Consider the following 22,571-nt stretch of genomic DNA (forward strand, 5'->3'; position numbering starts at 1 on the left):
CTGGCAGATGTCTGCAGTGTGACCTTGAGCAAGTCCCTTAGTGCCTCTGTGCCACAGTTTACTTATCTGTAAAATGGGGAGATTAAAAACCTATTGTCCCTTCCCATGTGAGCTCCATGTGGGACAAGCATGGTGTCAGACCTGATTATCTTATATCTACCCCTGCACTAAGTACAGTGCTAGGCAAACAGCAAGCACTTAGCAAACACCACGATACTTATTCTTATTGTTGCCATTACTACTAATAATAAAGGAAATGTTAAACAAATGGTTATTAGTAGTATTAGAAAGTATGAGCACCAGTAAACTGCTTATTAAATCCTACCACAGTTTTGCACCATTAAAACCTCAAAATTCAAAATACAACCCAGCGAAAAATGCATAAAAATTCAGCTGAAGAATCAGACTTGGGAAGAACTGCACTGTAATCGGTGAATCCAAAGTATTTACTGAACACCTCCTGAAATTCACAACACTAAACTAAACGTTTGGGAGGATACAACAGAAATGATGCCCACCCTCAAGGAGTTTACAGTCTAGAAATACCCTAAAACAAATTATAGAATGATGAAAGCAATAGAGTACTATGACAGGTAAATAAAGCCTCCGGGGATGAGGGCATTAAAGTGTCCAGAGAGCATGGAAGTGCTGAAGAGGCAATAAGAAGGGTCTATAAGGCGGGGAGATTCCAAATGAATCAAGGGAGACTTCCTGGAGATGTGAATTCAGAAAGATTTTGATGACGGGAGAGGCAAAATCTATCAAAGGAGTTTCAGGGCATGAGCAAGAAGTTAGCAGGGATTAAGTCAAGAATGAGGCACAAGAAATAATTTGGCTTGAGAGAAACTAAGATTGAAAGCTGGGGTGTCGTGGGAGAAGAGTGGATAAGAAGGAGGGAGACTGTGAGCCCTTTTCTTTTAGACTGTGAGCCCACTGTTGGGTAGGGACTGTCTCTATATGTTGCCAATTTGTACTTCCCAAGAGCTTAGTACAGTGCTCTGCACATAGTAAGCGCTCAATAAATACGATTGATGATGATGATGATGAGGGAGAGAACTGATGAAATGCCTTCAAGTCAGTAGCAATTAGCCACATATACTTAGCTAAAACCAGGCTGATAAACCTCTGCTTAGTTGGGATTGTTTCCTAGTTTATGGCTTGCACAGCCTGAAAGGTCTGCTGTGGTATTAAACATTGGTGCGAAAATAATCACAAGACACTTAAAAGAAAACTTTCTCAAGTGCTGTTAATATGCAGAGGCTAAAGAGACTATTCACTAAGTAATTTCTGCTGTGGAGTATTCTCTTGTTAGGTTTTCACATCAACAGTCTCAACTGCAAGTAATCAAATGGATTAAAGCAGCTTGTGTGCAGGACTCGTGTCTACTGGCATTATTGTACTGTACTCTCCCAAGAGCTCAGTGGCCTGCACACAGTAAGTGCTCATACCATTGATCGGTTGATAAAAGCACGAAATCGAGGATGCCTTGAAAAGCATGAGGGCTTCAGTTGCAGACTGAGAGAGCATACCACCAACTCCCGCTCCTCTGCCAGGCACTGAGCCACTTGGGAAACCAAACTGGAGTTAATTCACACTACTGTCTCCCAAGCAGAATTGTTCATGTGCCTCAAAATACAGATTTGCCAGAAGGATAAGGAAGTGTTGGGTGCAGTGCTATCGGAGAGGAGGCCCAAGAAACTGGATCGCTTACGTGGATCGCACGTGGCAAACACGCACACCACACCTCAAGCCAACGTCGGCAAGCCTCCTGCATTTGAAGCCAGTACTACCGGCTGAAGCAGTAGCGGAGTTGAGGGGTGGGAGGAACCCCCAGATGCCCTGCTGGAAAAAGAGGGGGCTCCACTGACCGCCTCATCAGCTGACGGCAGCCTCTGCAGGAGGACAAGAGGCAACAGAGGCAGTGTTTTCATCTGCCCAAACCCAAGGGATCAACTGTTGCTGAAGGTGCTGAATCCCATTGGACCTGTCTTCTGACAGGGATAGAGCATGGGCCTGGAAGACAGAAGACCCGGCTTAATAATAATAATTGTGGTATTTGTTAAGCATTTACTATATGTCCGGCACCGTACCAAACGTTGGGATGGATACAAGCAAATAGGGTTGGACAAAGTCCCTGTCCCATGTAGGCTCACAGTCTCAACCTCCATTTTACAGCTGAGACACAGAGAAGCTACTCGGCCGAGGTCACACACCAGACAAGTGATGGAGTAGGATTAGAATTTATGACTTTCTATTCCCAGGCCCATGCTTTATCCACTACGCCATCCCGGCTCCGCCTTGTCTGCTATGTGACCCTGGGTGAGTCACTTCACTTCTTCTAAACCTCAGTTACCTCATTTGTAAAATGGGGATTAAGACTATGACCTCCACTTGTTTGCTGTGTGACCTAGGGCAGGTTGCTTCACTTTTCTGTGCATCTGTGAAATGGAGATTAAGGCAGTGGAGCTCCATATGGGACAGGGACTGTGTCTAACCTGATTAGCCTGTATCTACCCCAGCTCTTAGAATGGAGCTTGACACATAGTTATTATTATTATTATTATATTATCAGAAGACCAAGATTGGGTGATGAAGTCATCCAATACCTATAACAGCTGTTCAGCACTATCCTAGAGTCACTATCCTAGAATGTTCATTAATTCTTATTTATTGAGCACTTACTGTATGCATAGCACTGTACTAAGCACTTGGGAAGTACAAATTGGCAACATATAGAGATAGTCCCTACCCAACAACAGGCTCACAGTGTAGACCACAACAAAACGAAACAACAGGTGTCAATACCATCAGAATACATAGAATTATAGCTATATATATACATCATTAATAAAATAGAGAATAAATATGTACAAATATACACAAGTGCTGTGGGCTTAGTACAGTGCTCAAGCTCTTAGTACTGTGCTCTGCATACATTAACTGCTCAATAAATACGATTGAGTGAATGAATGAATGTGGGGAGGAGAAGGGGGTAGGGCAGAAGGGGAGTGATGGGGAGGGGAGAAGGTGGAGAGAAAAAGGGGGGCTTAGTCTGGGAAGGCCCCCTGGAAGAGTTGAGCTCTCAGTAGGGCTTTGAAGGGAGGAAGAGAGCTAGCTTGGTGGATGTGTGGAGGGAGGGCATTCCAGGCCAGGGGAAGGACGTGGGCCAGGGGTCGACGGCGGGACAGGTGAGAATGAGGCACAATGAGGAGGTTAGTGGCTGAGGAGTGGAGGGTAGGGGCTGGGCTGTAGAAGGAGAGAAGGGAGGTGAGGTAGGAGGGGGCGAGGTGATGGAGAGCCTTGAAGCCGAGAGTGAGGAGTTTTTGAGGCATCATGAAAGGTGCCTGTGGAATCTCTTCAGCTTCACACTGAGTCCATCAAATAGGGGTTAAACACACTTGGGCCTGCAAGGGTGGCAAAGTGGGTTGAGAGGATGCAAGTAAATGTACAGGCAGGAGATTGTCAGCATTATTGGTATTTGTTACTCAGGGAGAACACTAGAGTCAGTCAGTATTTTGTGAGGAGAGGCACACGTTGTTCTCATGCAACATCCCCTTCAAGTCATGAGCATCAGTGGAAGTCCACTGTCCTAGACCTCCATTCCCCTGAGATATATTTCTGCAGTGTAGTTTTGATGGTGTGGTTAGGTCGCCTTCCTCACCTGGAGAACGTGTGCCTTAAGTAATGTTGAAACTCTGGTTTAAGCCAACACGGCCAATCAATCAACAGTATTTATTGAGAGCTTACTATGGGCAGAGCACTGTAGTTAGCACTAAGTTAAGCACTTAGGGTTTAACATGATCAGCTCCTTCCTGATCCTGTTTCCATATCAGGGTGCTCACAGTGAGCAACAGTTGTTTCAGGAACCTGAAAGAAGATCTTAGCGGGATGTGGTATAACATCCTTCTTTCTCGGTTCTGACAGAGGCAAGAGCCCCAGGAAGCCTAGAAATAGGTGGAGCAGCAAGAACAAGAGCAAGCAAGAAGAGAAATTCCAAATCCTATTACTACCTCCACCACAATTTGTGAACCCAGCTATCAGACAGCTTTGCTTACATCAGCAGCTACAGCAGAGTTTCTCCAAATTCTATGACCAGAAGTTGAACCAGGTAAACAGCAACAATGAACAGTAAATACAGTTATCCTGAAGGCATTCAGTGAAATTTAGATTAAACCGACCATTCATAGAAATTCCCCCATTAAGGAATGCTTTAGCTCCATCTTCCTCAAATAGCAATAATAATAATAGTAGTGAAAATAATATTTTTATACACGTATTAAGTGCCTGCTATGTGCCAAACTTCTCCGTGCCTCAGTTATCTGTCAAATGGAGATTGAGACTTTGAGCCCATTTGGGTCAACCTGATTACCCTGTGTCTACCCCAGTGATTAGAACAGTGCTTGGCACATAGTAAGCGCTCAACAATGCTTCACAAATACAATAATAATAATAATAGTAAGCAGCAGGGAAGATACAAGATAATCAGGGCACACATAGTCTCCGTCCCATTCAGAGCTCACACTTTAAGTATGAAGGAGAACAGGTACTAAATCTGCAGTCTACAGATGACGAAGCTGAGGCACAGAGAAAGAAGTCATTTGCCCCAAATTAAAAGCAGTGAAGGAACAGAGCTGGGATTAGAATCCAGGTTCTCTGACCCTCAAGCCTATGCTCTTGCCATAAAACCGTGCTGCTTCTCATAGTTCATTTTACAGCACTTAAATAAAATTGTCTTTTATTTTAAAACTCAATACTTCCAAGCACATTCACCAAGTATCAAGTCATTAATAATTCTGTATAATTAAGTCAAATGTAGTACCTCATTAATCTTTTAACATGCTCCTCTAATGTAGGAATCTGTCACTATAGAGGCAGTGATAATTGCCAAACAGCAAGCAACTTACACAGTCATATCAGGTTTTCTATGGAAATTGTATTCCAATAGCCTTAAAGTGTTTTAATTTGAATGAGCAATTCAAATGATTTTTGAAATGTGTAGCGCTATCATTTTGAAAAATGGAAATGTGAAATTGATCATTTTCTAACTTCACAACATTTTGGTAGCAGTGCTACTTAATAGTTTCCCTGTTTTTATTGTTCATCAGGGACCGTTTTCAGTTTCATTTGTACATCTTTAAAGTTTGGCAACTTCTTTTATCTGGGAATCAACATTACCACACCACCCCTTTAATGACTGCCTCCCTCTTCTCCCACACACACAGCTTCCCAGTTTTGATCCACTTAACTGTTCCTTTGCAGATTCAGTTAATAATATTTAATACGAATCTTTTAACTTGTCTGATTGAAGGGAAACACTCTCAGTTACCACATTTTAATGTCACCAAAAAAAAAATCCTAAATCACGTAGGGTTAAAAATGCCACCCTGGAATAAACTGAACACAAATCTCAGCCATAAGGTCTGGCTCTCTTCCTAGAGAGATGGGTGCACTGTATAAGTACACAATATGGAATATTGCTTTTGCAATCATGGTTAAGACAGCAGCAGCATTCAGTGACACCCTGGCAACATTAGCCGTCCTTTTAAGTACTGCACTACTCATCCCTAAAGGATTTCTGCCTCACCAAACTGAATTCTCAGTTTTATCCTCCACACTCGTACACTTGGTGATGCCATCATTAAAAAGAAAGGTAATTCTATTAAGTACCCTCTCCCTTCTTTTTAATTCAGCCTCTGTGTTCCTTCAGAGTGGATTAGTGGACAGGGCATGGGCCTGGAACTCTAAAGGACCTGGGTTCTAATCCTGGCTCCACCACATAACTGCTGCGTGACCTTGGGCAAGTCACTTCATTTCTCTAGGCCTCTATTACCTCATCTGTAAAATGGGGATGAAGAGTTTGAGCCCCCTGTGGAACAGGGACTGTGTCCAACCTGATTATCTTTACCTACGCCAGTGCTTAAAACAGTGCTTGGCCATAGTAAGTGCTGAACAAGTCTTATTATTATTATCATTAGCCAAGGCGAGGGTATGAGGAGTTTCTGGGGAAGTGCGCTCAATGCTCTCAATATTGTTTCATATTTATTGAGCACCTACTGTATGCAGAGCACTGTACTAAGTGCTTAGGAGAGTTCAATATAACAATAAACAGACACATTCCCTGATCAAAGTGAGCTAGCAGTCTAGAGGGGAGACAGACATTAATATGAACAAATTACAGACTGTGTTCTATTCCTCATCTGTGTACCTCATTCCCAGAACTTTGTGCAGTGCTTTGCAAATGGAAAGTGTTTACTACACTATTACACTTAACTTCTCTGTGCCTCGCTTACCTCATCTTTAAAATGGGGATCAAGAACTGTGAGCCCCACATGGGACAGCCTAATAACCTTGTACCGATCCCAGCACTTAGAACAGTGCTTAGCACGTAGTAAGTGCTTAACAAATACCAACATTATTATTAACATTATTATTACCTCTTTTTCGCACTCTACAACTGTCACCTCAACTACTAAACATGTGAAAAAGTAAGATGATAATGGCTAAGAGTAATGCCAGGCAACTTTTATTAACCAATTTATATTTGATCAGAGAGGTCATGACGTGCTAAAGTGTTTTTAATATATGCTTTCTAGGACAGTTTGGATGCTTCTGGAGATTCATTAGTTTTATTTTTCTTAAAATTAGTTAGTGTTTCCTACCTCTCAAAGTCCAGAGAAAACTTTATCCTGTTAACCATATGAGTTTTACAGTCTGTTTCTGACTGGATTAAACAGAGAGTGCTCAGACATAAGCTGGTTTTTTTTCGAGTTTAGCTCCAACTATCCCATTATGACCGAATCAAAAATCAGTATAGTGCAAAGAATATTTAAATGTTTACACTTTTATAATGATTTAGTTGAAAGGGTTCCATGGTTTAAGCACTATTTTAAAGCTTCTAAAAAGTAAGTGAAAAAGAAATGAGGACGGAGCTCTTCCTGAGCTTTTAACTGTTCTTTCTCCTCCCTCCCACCTCCCAATCTCATCTTTCCCCATGATATTTACCTTGGTTCCTGGCCACTTTTGTTTTCTCCAGGTTTCCTCCACTATCTCCCGTTTCCTCTCCTATTCCTGGGGACTTTTCCCAATCTGTCTTTGGATGGACTGCCAACAGTAAGCAGGCTTTATGGCTGCAGCAAAATTCAATGCAGCACCCCTATCCAAAATATGTGTGTGTGTGTGTGTGTGTGTGTGTGTGTGTGTGTGTGTGTGTTCGTGCACCTCTGGATACATGGTTGTCCATCTTCATGTAGGTGTGAAACCGTCAGTCTGGCATATGTGAGACAGAACCTATGGCAGAGTCAGAAATTTTTGTGTATGAAGCACTGGTAGAGAGGCTTGTGCTCAAAATGGGACTTGCTGAGAAAATAGTAGTGCATAGTGTCTGATTGTGTCTCCCAAGTGAGGATAGCCTGGAAAATATGCAGTTCTTTCCCTCTACCAATCCACTCATTCTTTTGACCTCCTAGCCCTCCCTGACTACTGAGAACCCAGCAGTTTTCATTTAGAAAAATGCAGGCTTACTGAATTTGGCAACTAGGTTTAAGCAGCAAATAATATTGTTCAGTCCCCAGATTGCCCGATTTTTGTATAGAACCAATACAAAATCAGGGCAATAGTCTATTTTTACTATCTATTGGTGATGGTATCAGCTCCTCTTACATCAGAATTGGCTTTTTCTGTGCCCTCTGAGAAAAATCTCAGGTGCTCAAGAAGGACCGCAACTTTTCAACTTGATTAATGGGAGTAAATAAAAATGTCATATAAAATTCTTAAAAGCAAATGCTTTATAGAGAAAAAACACTGAAAAGTGTACTTTGAACTGAATACCTGTTTGAATTTCCAAAATCTATAATAATGGATTTATTTCAAAGTCCCAAAGCATTGTAGCTTGCTTTTCAGAGGAAAGGATACAAGCTCAATTGATCCTTTGAAATACCCTATTATAGAAAATACAGGTGACTATTTCTGTCTAAATCATTTTAGATTTTCCTTCTGATGCCATGCTGAAATCTTCAAACAAGCTGAAAGAAACATTTAGGCTTCAGCTTTAGTTAATTAAGCAAACAACCAACACCAAAATTTTGATCAGCATACCAGACTGTTTTTTTCTTGTAAGACTTTCTTCTCAATAGGTTTGCTTGGAAGCATTACCATTCCTCATTTTGAAAGATTGGCTTATATCACTTTCTTGCACTGTTTTTACAGTTCTTGTTAAAGTGAGGAAATGTGTTACACATGAAAAGTATATAATATTAGGAATTAGCAGATATAATAATAATAATAATGGCATTTATTAAGCACTTACTATGTGCAAAGCACTGTTCTAAGTACTGGGGAGGTTACAGAGTGATCAGGTTGTCCCACAGGGGACTCACAGTCTTAATCCCCATTTTACAGGTGAGGTAACTGAGGCACAGAGAATTTAAGTGACTTGCCCAAAGTCACACAGCTGACAATTGGCAGAGCTGGGATATGAACCCATGACCTCTGACTCCAAAGCCCATGCTCTTTCTACTGAGCCACGCTACTTCTCAGAGATATATATATATATATATATATATATATATATATATATATATATATATATATAAATTTACCAATCCATCACTGGTATCTATTAAGTACTTGCCATGTGCAGATCACTGTACTATAAATAAATAATAATAATGGCATTTATTAAGTGCTTACTATGTGCAAAGCACTGTTCTAAGTACTGGGGAGGTTACAGAGTGATCAGGTTGTCCCACAGGGGACTCACAGTCTTAATCCCCATTTTACAGGTGAGGTAACTGAGGCACAGAGAATTTAAGTGACTTGCCCAAAGTCACACAGCTGACAATTGGCAGAGCTGGGATATGAACCCATGACCTCTGACTCCAAAGCCCATGCTCTTTCTACTGAGCCACGCTACTTCTCAGAGATATATATATATATATATATATATATATATATATATATATATATATATATAAATTTACCAATCCATCACTGGTATCTATTAAGTACTTGCCATGTGCAGATCACTGTACTATAAATAAATAATAATAATGGCATTTATTAAGTGCTTACTATGTGCAAAGCACTGTTCTAAGTACTGGGGAGGTTACAGAGTGATCAGGTTGTCCCACAGGGGACTCACAGTCTTAATCCCCATTTTACAGGTGAGGTAACTGAGGCACAGAGAATTTAAGTGACTTGCCCAAAGTCACACAGCTGACAATTGGCAGAGCTGGGATATGAACCCATGACCTCTGACTCCAAAGCCCATGCTCTTTCTACTGAGCCACGCTACTTCTCAGATATATATATATATATAAATTTACCAATCCATCACTGATATCTATTAAGTACTTGCCATGTGCAGATCACTGTACTATAAATAAATAATAATAATAATAATGGCATTTATTAAGTGCTTACTATGTGCAAAGTACTGTTCTAAGCACTGGGGAGGTTACAAGGTGATCAGGTTGTCCCACGGGGGGCTCACAGTCTTAATCCCCATTTTACAGATGAGGTAACTGAAGCACAGAGAAGTTAAGTGACTTGCCCAAAGTCACACAGCTGACAATTGGCAGAGCCGGGATTTGAACCCATGACCTCTGACTCCAAAACCCGTGCTCTTTCCACTGAGCCACGCTGCTTAATACAATGTAATTGGTAGTTAATATCCCTGCTCATAAGATTACAGACTAAATGGGCAAATGGACATTAAAATAGGGGAAATAGCAGAGTATAAGATATATAGATTAGTGCTGGAAGGTGAGAGTGGAATGCTGTGGATATCAAGTGCTTAAAAGTAAAGGTCCAAATGTGAAGGTGTTGCAGAAGACTGTGAGCCCACTGTTGAGTAGGGACTGTATATGTTGCCAACTTGTACTTCCCAAGTGCTTAGTACAGTGCTCTGCACACAGTAAGTGCTCAATTTGATTGATTGATTGATTGAAGGGAGAGAGAATAAGTGAAGTAAGGGCTTAGGGAAGGCCTCTTGGAGAAGATATGGTTTTACTAAGGTTATCAAGGTGAGGAGAGTGGTGGTCTATGATATGAAGGGTGAGGGTGTCAGGTCAGGTCAGTAGGAAGATGTAGGCCAGGGGTCAGCAACAACATGATAGATGAGAGTGAGGTACAGAGAATAAGTTGGCATTAGAAGAGAGGAATGTGAGGGCTGGATTGTAGTAAGAGATCAGTAACTCCTCTGATGATAAGGAGCTTCTGTTTGATGCAGAGATGGGTGGGCAGCCACTGAAGGTTCTTGAGGAGCGGGGAGATATGAATTGAACAGTTTTACAGAAAAATATCCAGGCAGCAGATTGAAGTATGAATTGGAGTGGGGAGAGACAGAAGGCAGAGAGATGGGTCAGAAGGCTGGTGCAGTAGCCAAGGCGGATAGAATTTGTGCTTGGCTCAGGATGGTAGTGGTTTGGAGGGAGAACAAAGGATAGATTCTAAAGATATTGTGTAGGTACCTTTCGGAGTTGTTTGCCTTTTCCTCAGTAATAATAATTGAGGTATTTGTTAAGCACTTACTAGGTACCAAGCACTGTGCTGAACACTGGGGTAGGCACAACGGGGTCAAACACAGTCTCTATCCCATATGGCACACAGTGTTTAGGGGGAGGGAAAACACGCATATAATCCCCATTTTATAGATGAGGAAACTGGGGTGCAGAGAGGTTAGGTGACTTGTCCGCGGTCATACAACAGGTAACATCCATTTGTAGCATGCACCAGGTTCCTAGGTATTGCAAGACCTCAAAATTATATATCGTTATTATAGAGAAGCAGCATTGCTCAGTGGAAAGAGCATGGGCTTGGGAGTCAGAGGTCATGGGTTCTAATCCCAGCTGCGCCACTTGTCAGCTGTGTGACTTTTGACACGTCAACTTCTCTGGGGCTCAGTTACCTCATCTGTAAAATGGGAATTAAGACTGTGAGCCTCATGTGGGACAACCTGATTACCTTATATCCTCCCAGTGCTTAGAACAGTGCTTGGCAGATAGTAAGCGCTTAACAAAAGCCATTATTATTATTATTACAATCACAGATGCATATATACTGCATACTACCATAAATGCATGTCAAACTAATCAATCAATGGAATTTATTGAGTACATACTGTGTGCAGAGCAGGATATTAAGCACTTCAGAGATACACAAGAAACAAGGTACAGCAACTACCATCAGAGGTCCTCAAACCTAGTAGGCAGGTATTTCACTTCACCTTTTTTAATGGTACTTATTAAGCATATAGTTTGTGCCAGGAACTGTTCTAAGTACTGGTGCAGATATAAGCTAATTCAGGTTGGACACGATCCATGTCCCACATAGTTTAAATTCCCATTTTACAAATGAGGTACCTGAAGCACAGAGAAGTGATGTTATTTGCCCAAGGTCACACAGCAGACAAGTGGCAGAGCTGGGATTAGAACCCAGGACCATCTGACTCCCAGGCCTGTATTCTATCCATTAGGCCATACTGCTTCACATCTCTCACCATAAAATGGTTCTCCATGCAGAACTTTGATACTAATGGTGAACCCCTGAAACATGTTAGGCTTGGCTAAAAAGGCCATGCACAAATGACAGTACATTTCCAATTGTGACCTTGGAAAATATTAGATTACAAGGCATTTTCCTCAGGAGATTGAGATTGGGAGTCACTTAGCCATATACCAGTGAATTAGGACTAATACTACTGACCACTCAGTTGTGGTTTACAAGATGAGGCTGAGGTTTACAAGGCCATTTTAAGGCCATTGATGTTCGAAATAGTCCAGGCCTAGCTCAGAAACCAGACACTCTGTGCTTCAGCAATGCAGCTGCCCAAAAGGCCTACTTGGTAAAATGGCAGGACAGGCGAGAATGATGAACAGTGAGGAGGTTAGTGACAGAGGAACGCAGTCTGCGGAATGGGGATTTCTCAGTAGCTGCGAAGGCAAGATTATGGTCAGGAACAAAATCCCAATCCCGACCAGGACGATCCGTGTCTACTTATCTCGCAGCACGGCCCCCCAACGGTCCTGTTAGTGGTTAGGCCCTTGCAGTAGCCACCCCTTCTCTGGCGGCCCAGAGGGGGGCTTTTCCTGGGGATCATATTAAGCAATGATCTCTGACCCCCAGAGAGTCTACTATCTCAGAATGAAGTTATAGGAAGTTTGGAGGAGGGCTGCTGGCAACAGGTTCAAAGTAAAATTGAACGGTTTGAACGGCAAAACTACATGAAAGACAAGGACGATAATAAACACAATATGAGCTTAAGGGTATTGTGGCTAGAGGAACAGAGTTTCTGTGACTGTGTTGATGGGAACTTATTTCTGTGTCTATTAGTTTTTTCACATCTCTTTTTTTACGGTATTCGTTAAGTGTTTGCCAGGTACTGTTCTAAGATCTGGGGCAGAATATAGTTCACGTCCTACATGGGGATAACAGTCTTAATCCCCATTTTACTGATGAGGTAACTGAGGAATGGAGCAGTGAAGTGACTTGCCCAAGAGCACACAGAAAAGTGGTGGAGCAGGGATTGAACCCAGAACCTTTTGATCACCAGACCCATTCTCTATCCTAGTCGGCCATGTTGCTTCCTTGCTAGAAGCCCCTCCTTACCTTCTAAGGAGGCTCTCCCCAAATTTGTCCCCTCTCAAAATGAATAGTTGGCTCCCTTGATTCCAACCCATATATAGCTCATTATCATTATTTCTGTATTCTGTTTCATAGACCTTCATTATCTGCCAGTACTACCACAAACTATTGGGATTTTTAGTGCTGGTACTACCAGAAAACTTGAGCACAGACCTGAGTTCTAATCTGGGCTCTGCACCTGTCTCCTATGAGACCTTAGGCAAGTTATTTCACTTCTCTAGGCCTCGGTTCCCTCATCTGTACTATGGGGATAAGACAGTGATACCCATGTGGGACATGGAGTGTGTACACCCAATTATCTTGTATCTACCCCAGTGCCTGCCATAGTAGTCGCTTTACAAATACCACAATTATTATTACTATCACCATCATCATTACTTAAAAGTATTCCTTTATTAAGCCATTTTAATTGATGATAAAGAATCAGTGATAAAAGAATTCAAGAACACAGTAGGGCAATACTTCAGCAAAATAACATCTCAGCTGCAAACTGGGAGAGAACAGCTGCGGGAGATAGATCACCAAGACCCATGGCAGTTAAAACAGGAGAAGCTCTTTCTGAGCAAAAGCTCTGAAGGTTCATGATACAGAGAGACAAAGGCGAAAAAGATTCTGTGCATTACAGACCCCACAAAGTCTGCAAGAGAAGGATGATCTTTCTGAGTGCACATTGTGGATAGGAATATGCTCTGTGCCACGGTCCTTTCCTGACAAATATCTCTTCATAGGTACACTTTACCATCAGTCAATCAATTTAACCATTCAGTGCAGAACATTGTACTAAATGCTTGGTAGAGAACTATACAACAGAGTTGGAGGTAGCCATTGAAGTAGCTAAATAAATTATGGATATAATCAATAATAAATATATCTTCACTAGCAACTTTGTCTATGAGTGACAATGATCTCGATAAGATTATAATATTTATCAAGCACTTACTATGTATGAAACGTCTCTTATAATTAAAAAAACAGTTATTTTGCAGCTATGTCTATGTGTAGAGAGATATATATATATATCTCTCTACACATAGACATATATATGTATATATATACATATATATATATATATTTACAGGTTTCTCCGCATTCCATTTCATTTTATAATTTGAACACTTGTTCATTAAAAATGAATTATCTGATTGTTTAGATTGACAATGTTTTTCTTTCCTTTGTAATCTCTCTTTTTCAACCAAGTAGGGTATGTGGGTGACTTACTTTATTCTGCATTTTATCATTTATAACCTAAAGTATATTTCAGAACTAGGTGCTTTCTGAGGAAAGCAATACTGTGGCCACCATACATAATCATTTTTGTCCAACAGTAGCAGGAATTCTACTATTCTTTACAGCTTATAGATGATTATCAGTGCAGAACAAATATTTCATGGGTTAGTAATCGAGTGGATTTTTCACTAGAGGAAGGAGATATTTTAAAAGTTGCCCAACTCCTTGCTGACAAAACATCTCTAAATAAAATCCCATAGAGTCTGTTAAGCTAGAACTAAAAGCTAGGAAAAAAAGAGCTCATCTTTTTTATTAACACTTCGCACTTTTAAAAAAAGTAAAATGGCATTCTTCACAATCAAATTGTCTTCCTCAAAGGGAGCTAAAAGTGAAATGGTTTTCCTTGCTATTATTTCAGACATTATTTTAAGCCAGGTACTTTATTCTCAGAAGCAATTCCCTCCATTTTATGAATAAGAAAGCTAAGACCTTAAAAGGAAACTCAGAAATCCTACACCAGATAGTCTGTCTGTTTTTTGTGGCTGAAGGCACAATTCCCCTAAAGAAACATTTTTTTTTTTCCAGAATAAAACAGGGATTATTTTCTCCTCTCCTCAAAGGGTGTAGCTACTTATGTTGAGTGGGTTTCTTCCCATGCAGTAGACTTTGCTCCCAAGAATTTACTTTACACCAAAGCATGCCAGAGTTAGTCATGCCAGCTCAGAGAGCTTCAAAGAATCCTCAGAGGGTATCTGCTCTGACAGCAACTGGCTTCTCTTAAAATGTCTTTTGTAACAGCCTGGAGTTTAGGAGAAACTCACTGTGATAATGCTAATGGAACCCTGCTCAATCACTGGAATAGGACTGGCAGATGTGTTGGTGAATATATATTCGTCTCTTCATGAGAGTAAAGGAATAAAGTTTAACCATATTTCATTAAGCCAACTTTGAAAGAAAGTTGCACTCTTCAGTTTCGTCACTAGAAAACTGACTTTGTCCTTGAAGTTTTGGTTGCCTAGAAAGAACCCTGAAAGTATAATAAGCTGAGTGGGTCAGGTAAATATTGGGTGGCAAATTCTACTGGATTATACATGCTACCATTAAGTAAAGTTATAAACAACATTATAAGCCAATCCCTCTTTAAAAATATATGTGGCATGCATTATTTTTTCAAGGATTTGCCATATGAAATTCATTTTAACAGGCTAGGTAGCTATGCTGACCTTCTTAGAAATTATTGGCTGAATAAAAGTGTACTTCCATAGACCTTCAGGTTATATGGAATTTTTTTAAATCAATTTGCTCTTTCCATATTAGAATTTTTTAAATATTCTAACAAGGAATAAAGGTGAGAAATTAGTATTTTATTTATCTGGGCAGAAAAAGGGTTTATTGGATCGATGAGCAGACACTTGCACACTTGTGCTTTGAAAGAAAAACCTCTATCACTTTTCCTTTTATGTCAAGAAAGATAATCCCTTTCAGACTACCAGCTTCAAAGAGGTACCATATCAATCCTAAAGTGAAGGCATTTTGAAGGAGAAACATTAAAGCAGGGAAACTGAAATAAATGTGTATATTTTTCAGAATATCGTTTGTTCAGAGTCTGCTGCTGTGCCTGTCTGCTGTGTTGACTATCTGCAGGGTTATTATTTACTGAGCACAGCCTGAGTGGTTAGTTTTGTATAGAGGAAACAAGTCACATTCTCTGGTCCCACAAAAATTAATCAGGCAATGTTGTTCAAATGAAACAAACAGTGCATGACAAGAGAAGCAGCATGCCCTAGAGGAAAGAGCATAGGCTTCGGTGGCATTAGAGAATCTGGACTGATCTGCCACTTACTGAAGCAGTGTGGCTTAGTAGAAAAGAGCACAGGCTTTGGAGTCAGAGGTCATGGGTTCAAATCCCAGCTCTGCCAATTGTCAGCTGTGTGACTTTGGGTAAGTCACTTAACTTCTCTGTGCCTCAGTTACCTCATCTGTAAAATGGGGATTAAGACTGTGAGCCCCCCGTGGAACAACCTGATCACCTTGTAACCTCCCCAGCACTTAGAACAGTTCTTTGCACATAGTAAGTGCTTAATAAATGCCGTTATTATTATTACCTGCTGGAAGACCTTGGGCAAGTCATTTCACTTCTCTGGGCCTCAGTTTCATCACCTGCGAAATAGATATCCAATACCTGTTCTCCCTCCTCCTCAACTGTTCTTCTCCTCTGGGATATGCACTTTGTCCAATCTAGTAAACTTGAGTCCACCCCAGGGCTTGGATCGGTCCTTGGCATATAGTAAGTGCTTAACAAATAGCATAATTATTACAACAAGCACTGTTGGAATTTTGTATTGAAGTGTTCACATTCCTAATTAAAAGAAAGGGAGAAAACAAAGCCTAGGCATCCACACCATCTTTCTTAAACTTAGGAACCCAGAAAATGAAAAAGAATTGAAATATGTATTCATATTTCAAAACACCATCTTCAAGAAGACAGGGGAAAACAGTATAGGAAGCAGTGTGGTCTAGTGGAAAGATCACAGGCTTGGAAGTCAGAGAAACTGGGTTTTAATCCAGGCTCTACCACTTATCTGCTCTATGATCTTGGGCAAGTCAGTTAGCTTCTCTATACCTTCAGTTACCTCAGCTGTAAAATGGGGATTAAAACCTATTGCCCGTGAACCCCATGTGGGATGGGGAATCTGTCCAGCATGATAATCATGCAATTACCACAGCACTAGAACTTACTTGGCTCATAGTAAATGTTTAACATGTCCCATTAAGAAAAAAATAGCTCAGTTTAAGTTCAGAACAAATTACCATGAAGTGTCATTACCCTCAGTTGTTGGCAAGATTTCAATCAGAGCCCCCCTCATTCGGTTATTGAAGGTCTTTAACCTTGCACCCTCCAAACCACAATGAAGTTTCATAACACAGTAGGGCACAGAAGATTTGAGAAACGTCCAAGACTGCATCAGGATCTCTTCAGGGAACACGTTTAAACCTACTAAAACCATTTTACACCATCAGCACTCCCGTGTTCTGGCAGCTACTAAAATGTTTGTCTGCCCTAAAAGGTTCATCAAAATTCTAAGATTACCCCATGATAAAATGACTGCTGTGAGGCTTGAAGAGGCCTTTCCTGACCTTTTCCCTGTCACCAATGGAATAAAATTGTATGCTTTAGATCCTGTCTTGTTCAGACTGATCTATCTGGCCCATGCTTAAGAAGGCAACAAGGAATCTGTAAATGGTTACGGGATATTATTCCAATCCTCTGGGAAATGTCTTTATGAAAAAAGAAAACTACCTTTTCTGGTTTATTGAAAATAATATTGCCAAATATAATATTGGTCCTTATTTTTGCTTAGGCAATAAAATCAAACGTTTGCAACCATCTCAATTTGTTTGGGGATTCCTTTCCCACTGCCTGCTCCCCCCTCAAAGTGTTGGATGGCAGTACAGATTTGTTGTTCCTTCTCCTTGAAAAACTAGCCCTCTTTCCCACTATCCTCCATAAACTTTCCCCATTTGGCCCAGACTCTCTTAATACCAAGCAGGATATTGATATCTCTGGTAGTTTTCCTGTCCCAGGTCGATGGGGAGTCAGGTCTACCTGAAGGGTACCACCAGAAGGATCAGACCAGATCTCAGGATTCAGTTCTAATAGAGAGGGAGAACAGGTATTTAATCCCTGTTTTACTGATGAGGAAGCTGAGGCAGCATTGCTTAGTGGCTAGAGCGTGGGCCTTGGAGTCAAGGTCATAGGTCTATTCCCTGCCCCACCACACGTCTGCTGTGTGATCTTAGGCAAGTCACTTTACTTCTCTGTTCCTCAGTACCCTCATCTTTTAAATGGGGATTAAGAGTGTGAGCCCTATGTGGGACAAGGACTATGTCCAACCTAACTTGTATCTACCCCAGTGCTTGGCACTAAGTACTTGGAAAAGAATAATTAGCAGACATGCTCCCTGGGCTTACTGAGCTTACAATCTAGAGGGGGAACATACATTAATATGAATAAATTATTATATATATATAATTTAAGGATATGTACACAAGTACTGTGGGGTTGGGTGTGGGGTGAAAATCAAATGTCCAAAGGTCACAGATCCAAGTGTATAGATGATGCAGAAGGGAGAGCAAGCCTGGGAAAAAGAGGGCTTAATTGGGGAAGGCCTCTTGGAGGAGATGTGACCTTAATAATTCTTTGGAGGCGGAGAGAGTGGTGGATTGGGGGAGAGGGGGAGGGAGTTCCAGGCCAGGAGGAGGGTGTGGAAAAGGAGTCAATAGTGAGATAGATGAGACGGAGGCATAGTGAATAAACTGGTGCTAGAGGAGCAGCATGTATGGGTTGGGCAGTAGTCAGAGATCAAGGAAGTGAGGTAGGATGGGTCAAGATGATGAGTGCTTTAAAGCCAATGGTAAGGAGTTTCTGTTTGATGTGGACATGGATGGGCAGCTATTGGAGGTTCTTGAGGAGTAGGGGGGCATGGACTGAACCTTTTACGTTAATAAATGATCTGTACAGCAAAGTGAAGTATGGTTTGGAGAAGGGAAAGACATTAGACCAGGATGCCAGTGAGATGGCAGATGCAGTAATCAAGGTGGGATAAGATAAGTGCTTGGATGAGCATCATAGCATTTGGATGGAGAAGAAAGGACAGATTTTAGCAATATTGTGTAGGTAGGATTGACAGGATTTGGTGGGGGACTGAATATGTGGGTGGAGAGAGAGAGAGAGAGAGAGAGAGATGAGTCGAGGACAATGCCAAGTTTCCGGGCTCATGAGACAGCAATGAAAAGTATTTAGTGCCTCCTGGGTGAAAACTTTTGGGGTTGTGAAATACATTTAGTAGACATGCTCCCTCACCTCCAGGATTTAACCAGTGGGAGAGAAAGACACTAAAGTAAAGAGCACTGTCAGGTGAAATGATCATACTTCACATCTCCGCTAAAAAACAAATTCATTCATTCAATCGTATTTACTGAGCACTTACTGTGTGCAGAGCACTGTACTAAGTGCTTGGGAAGTACAAGTTGGCAACATATAGAGATGGTCCCTACACAATAATGGGCTCACAGTCTAGCAGATCTTCTCTGGATGTCATTTCACATCCAGCTATTTCTCCATCACTCTCCTTTCATTCCTTTCCAAACTCCTCGAATGGGCCGTATGTATCTCCTGCCTCCACTTCCTCCTGCAGCATACTCCATTACACTGACACTGCTCTCTCCAAGGTCACCAATGACTTCATTTTTACCAACTCTCCATCCTAATCCTCTCAACCCTTCAACTACCTTTCACATCCTTTCTCCTGGAAATGCAGACTCATCTTGTTTCTTTGGTACATATATGATTTGACAAATTATAAAGCAATTTAACTGTCAATCAAATTTTGAAGGAGTCAGATAGATGAAATGGATTCATTCCTTTCTCCATTTGTTACTAGAACAGAGTGAGTCATGTTCCCATCCTCTTGTGTAGATCATCCCCATGTGGTACTCACTTAAATACTCTTATAATTATGCTGATTGAATTACATTTCTTATCCAAGAATATTTTATGATTCAAAGATGATTCTTTTTCTGTTCTAAACTAGCAGCGTCAAGAACAAATTTGAATTTTCAGCAGATGTGAATTTTCTAGTTTAAATCTTTGCACAGAGCAAGCAGTGAAATGAGGGGTCAAACTGCATAAAAACACTGCTGTACTGACAGAGGAAAATACCCTTTGTCAAAAATTGTACTGAAACTGTTAGATCCAATCTACATATCCAGTGCTCTATTTGTAAATATTTTCTCATTTCTCCTAGACTCTGATGGTATGTAATCCTAAGGGTACTTTCTGGGGGAGTTGCATTTTACAAGCTGCAAACCTGAGGATTGTTAAAATGATTGGTGCCTATAAGAGGGTTTGTGAATGTGACATGTTTCTTCTGCATTGGGAAAGTACAGTGTTGAGAACTTAGGACAGTGCTCTGCACACAGTAAGCGCTCAATAAATATGATTGAATTGAATGAAACAGAAGAGGAAGGAGGGGGGGCAGGAGGAAGAGGGAAGGAAAAGGGAAGAAAAGTCAATGGGTGAGAGAAGGGAAGGGGAAAGTACAGTGCTGAGCACTTAGTGCAGTTTTGATCAGTGGAAAGAGCATGGGCTTTGGAGTCAGAGGTCATGGGTTCAAATCCCAACTCTGCCACATGTCTGCTGTGTGACCTTGGGCAAGACAACTTCTCTGAGCCTGTTACCTCATCTATAAAATGGGGATTAAGACTGTGAGCCCCACGTGGAACAACTTGATCACCTTGTATCCCCCCAGTGCTTAGAACAGTGCTCTGCACATAGTGGGCACTTAAATGCTATTATTATTATTATTATTATTTGTACTTCATATATTTATTTACCTTGAATTGCATTCTGTCAAATTGTTCATTGTAAAGATTTTACCAATCATTTCTCAATATATAATAAGGACCCAAATCATTGTGGTCCTATTCTTGGTGAACACCACAAACTAGAAGACATGAAAGCTTTTGCTTTTCTTTCAAGAAAAATCTTGTTATTAATCAACATAATATCACCAGTAAATTATAATAAAAATTCAATGATCCAGGATAGATATGTTCTGGATTATTGAGACTCTCTATTGTACTGTATGTTGCATTTTACTGTATATTGTGACAGCTTTCTTACCTTTTGTTCTTGTTTCTCCTTTGTGACTGTAGAGACTCCCAACAGCCCTTTCTTTTCCAGTCAGGAAGACGAAGAAACAGCAGCAGTCTGTGGCCCTCGGACAGTCCTCTCGCAACAGACCATGGGATTCTTCCGCATGAGGGACAGTCAACTCCCAGGCACACCAAAGAAACTTCCATCTTCCCTTCCTTATCCTGCAGAGAGATGAGGCAGTGACATTATGAGGCTGCCTTAACTTTCAGAATGCTCTGCAGGCTCTGGCTGCCACTATGATCATAATGGCAACCATAGTTGTGAGTGCTGTGACAAATTCTGCTTCTCTAACAAAAAATTCCATAACTCTTTTACTCTATCATTTTCATTATCTTTTATACTGTTTTTGTGTTTTTACTGTCTCAATCTTCCTTATCGGTCTGTCTACCATCCCCTCTCCCTTCTCTTAGTGTCTGAATGTGAGTTCTTTGAGGGCCAGGGACCTTTTTTTAAATTTACATCTGGGTATATTTTTTCCCAGAGTTTAATACAGTGCTCTGCACAGAGTAAGCACTTTGTAAGTACATTATTATTACTATGAATGAATGAATGATGGCATTTGTTAAGCGCTTACTATGTGCAAAGCACTGTTTTAAGCACTGGGGAGGATACAAGGTGATCAGGTTGTCCCGAGTGGAGCTCACAGTCTTAACCCCCATTTTACAGATGAGGGAACTGAGGCACAGAGAAGTTAAGTGACTTGCCCAAAGTCACAAAGCTGACAAGTGGCGGAACTGGGATTTGAACCCATGACCTCTGACTCCCAAGCCCTTACTCTTTCCACTGAGCCAATGGTTCACCATATAGTATTGTAGTAGTAGTAGTAGCAACATCATAGTAGTTATTAAGCATTTATGGGGTGCAGGGAAGAACATTATTGGGAAATAATGTACTGGTGGGAATTGCACATGATCCCTGGCCTTCAGGAGGCACATGATCTGAGAATATAAAGAGGCCAACTTGGTCTGGCAACAGACACATAAGGAGAGATGAAACAAAACATTAAGACAATATAAAGACATTCACAAATAAACAATAGAAAAATAAAAATCAGTAAAGTACTACAGCTAGAGGAACAGAATTTCAGGCTTCTTGCAACTCTGAGTGCAGTGGTCAAAACCACAACCACAATGACCGCTAAAAGCAGCAGCTGCCACAGTCTTTATGCCGTTTTGTGGAAAGTCTTGAATCCAATTGTGAGGAGTTTTTGCTTCATGCCAAGAGAAATGGGAAGGGACTAGTGGGTTTTGAAAAATGCGGAGATATTTAGTACTTCAAGAAGAAGCTATGCAGCAATCAATCACTAAATGGTATTTCTTGAGTGCTTACTATGTGCGGAGCACTGGACAATGTACTGGAAAAATACAATGCAACGGAATTGGTAGACATGTGGGCAGTATTGTTTGGAGGGGAAAGAGAAGCTAGAGGTAGGGAGACCAATGAGGTTGTCCAACCATGAAATGTCAAGAACTTTGACTGGCAAAATAGCTATTTGAGTAGAGGAAAGGGCAGATCAGGGAAATATTGTGAAGAAGCAGCATTAAATAGTGGCTAGAACACAGGTCAGTAAGTTATAAGGACCTGGATTCTCAACCCAGCTCCACTACTTGTTTGCTGTGTGACCTTAGGAAAGTCATTTAACTTATCTGTGCCTAGTTTCCCTCATCTGTAAAATGGGGATTAAGACTGTGAGCCCCATGTGGGACATGGAATGTGTCAAACCTGATTAGCTTCTATTTACCTCAGTGCTTAGTACAATTCCTGGCACATAGTAAGTGCATAATAAATTGTATGAAAAGAGAAAGAATCAGTAGGATTCTATAGTAGATTGAATGTGAGGTTCAATGATAGATCAAGGCTGAAAAGATGAATATGGGAGTCATCCTCAGAGTTAGAAGTCTAAGCTATTTAAATGGTGAGATCCCCAAGCAAGTAAGAAAAGAACAGTAGAGTCGGGGTACCTAGAACAGAACCTTGCTAGGTA

This window comes from Tachyglossus aculeatus, chromosome 17 (assembly GCF_015852505.1).
Source record: "Tachyglossus aculeatus isolate mTacAcu1 chromosome 17, mTacAcu1.pri, whole genome shotgun sequence".
Lineage (NCBI taxonomy): Eukaryota > Metazoa > Chordata > Mammalia > Monotremata > Tachyglossidae > Tachyglossus > Tachyglossus aculeatus.